Genomic DNA, 2,500 nt, shown 5'->3' with positions numbered 1-2,500 from the left:
TCTTCTTCTTCTTCTCTTCCGTCGTCGTCATCGTCGTCGTCTTTCGGTGAACCAATATGATCGTAGCATTTCGTGGAATCACTTCGCCTCTTGCAGGAAGAAGTGGAGCGTGATTAGGTAGGCGAGGCAACTCAGTGGGAGGGGAGCCACGAATGTTTCCTCCTCGACCTCTCTGGCGGTGTGGAAAAATGTCATCAGGAAAAAAGAGCGAGCGTTCTCAGCCGTTTGCCCGTCCCACGTGATGTATTCCTTCACAGGACCGGCGACGACTGCAAACCCTCAGTGAAGCAGTAACATCTGGTAACACTGCAACTCACCACTGCTTTCTCAAACGTTTCGCTGCCTTGTCAATAAGCTTTAGCAGCCTCTATGCGAAAATATTGTTTTTACACAAGTTTCATAGTTGAACAAGTACGTTTATGGGGACAGTATTTTGAAATGTTCTTACGTCATGCCTCTACCTAGTAGTAATAATGCTGATAATAATAGTAATAATAATGGTAATTATGATAAACAAATAAATAGCTAACGAGAATACAACTCCAGCAGTGCCTTCTAAACCAGTCCCTGATAGAGATTACAGCGTGCCTTCATTCATCTAGTAACAGATTAACAATAATTTCGTACCTTTGACAATAAGAATGAAAAAAGAAAATAGAAAAATACCCACGAAAACATGGCCAATAATCTCCGTGAACTTTGAAAACAGGTCGTATGAGAGACTGAAGCGAAGAACACAGACCTGGTAGCTGGAGATTTCGGTTCGCAGCCCAGGAGCGAGGAGGAGTGGAGGGTCGCTTGGTACTGCCGGAATGTGAAAGGTTATGAAAAGGTGGTGCACGGGGTGGGAGTTGCGTCAGACCATAGGGGACTTGAACCCAGCCATCCAAAACACACACACACACACACACACACACACACACACGTCACTTGTCAGTTTGACGTAAATATAACGCACAGAGAAAAAAAATATGGCAGATGTTTGTGTATATTGTGTGTCATAACCAGCTGAGATTTGAATGTGTGTTTTTTTCTATTTTTCATTAATGTTTGTAAAAAAATACTGGATTTGACTAGAACAATGGCATACGCTTCCACGGTGAATGGGAATTGAATAGACACTTGAGGAGGAAAATAATGTGAGTAAAAGAAGGGCAGGGAGGGGAATAATGTGGGATAGGAATTGAAAGTGTGTGTGTAACTGGTGCAGGAAAGTGAAGTGGTGAATAAATTAGGTTAGTGTGTGGATCTATTGTATTACATTTGACGTTGTCCTTTATACATGGTATTATTTTGATTAGTCATACCAGAGAGAGAGAGAGAGAGAGAGAGAGAGAGAGAGAGCTTATTCATGCTTTGCGGCACTCAAGGTTTAAATTTTTATCCTCCCTCCCCAAAAATCTATATATACGTATACATGAGTTAAAGGGAAAGACCCCAAAACTTCCCTTCAGTGACGCGGACAAGACTGGCGGATGCGGCTTTAGTCGATCAATTAATCAATCAATCCACTTCTCTCCACATCATCATTACAGTGCGAGTCATCCATCCACAGTATAAATTGGCGTTCTTAACCGCTTTGAATGATTAGTAGACTTCCCATGGTATTTTTCTTTATTCCTCCAAATAATGCAGAGTTCTTGTTAACCCTTTCAATATTGGGACACATTTTTACCTTGAGATTGTATGCGATTTTAATGGCATTACCAAGAGTCTATGGAGGGCAGAAGATTGCTGGCCAGAGTCTTTACTATTTTAATCCCCTCCACATGAGCTTCTGAAGCTGTATAAAATCACCAAATAGTAAGTAGAATGAATATGGAAACGCGTCATGGTATACTGAAGACATTACACTACCGCTATAGTCATAAAAACGCCTTTGGGGATCGCTGCAGCATCCACTAGTCTGTTCAGAGTAGCCGTGATGAGACACAGAAACATGTGTTCTATTTTTTTTCCCTCTGATGATGCAGAATTCCTGTTAAATTAGCATTGTAATCATGAAAACACGTAAACTCCTTTGAGAAATGCTGTGTGTGATGCATAAACATGATGAAAACTTCGAAACAATTTTAATGGTTCGAATTGTGACTGTGTCGAAATAGGGAGTAACGATTGATGTTCCTTTTGCAGACCAGAATTTACACATTGAAATCTTTTACTGGACAAGAGAGAGAGAGAGAGAGAGAGAGAGAGAGAGAGAGAGAGAGAGATTACGAAAAGATTTGTACCAGTTTATATTTTTCCTTGAATCTTTTACTTTGCTTATCTTTGTAATGCTTTTGGCGTCATATGTTGATAAAGAAGGAAGTAATAAGAGTAAATTTATGATAAAAATAGCTGAAAATTAGAAGCAGTTGTAGCGAGAGTATGTATCGTCATGATAGGTATCTCACTCAGAGAATGTTAAGTATGCGAAATCAAAATTAAGAAAAGGCTTTCAGTAAGTTTTTTGCAGTGTGTAGAAAAATATGACCCTCAAGGCTACGTGTGAAATTTT

General features: G+C 40.0%; 1 protein-coding gene across 1 annotated transcript in view; it reads left to right on the top strand.

Moving 5' to 3' along the window:
- The window catches only part of LOC123514549 (serine/threonine-protein kinase Nek4-like), a 57,954-nt gene that overhangs the window by 34,628 nt on the left and 20,826 nt on the right, over positions 1–2,500 (top strand). The window lies entirely within an intron of this gene.

The sequence above is a fragment of the Portunus trituberculatus genome, chromosome 38 (genome assembly GCF_017591435.1).
Source record: "Portunus trituberculatus isolate SZX2019 chromosome 38, ASM1759143v1, whole genome shotgun sequence".
Classification (NCBI taxonomy): Eukaryota; Metazoa; Arthropoda; class Malacostraca; order Decapoda; family Portunidae; genus Portunus; species Portunus trituberculatus.
Note: the sequence above shows the minus strand (reverse complement) of the source record. Positions and strands in the feature narration are given on the sequence as shown.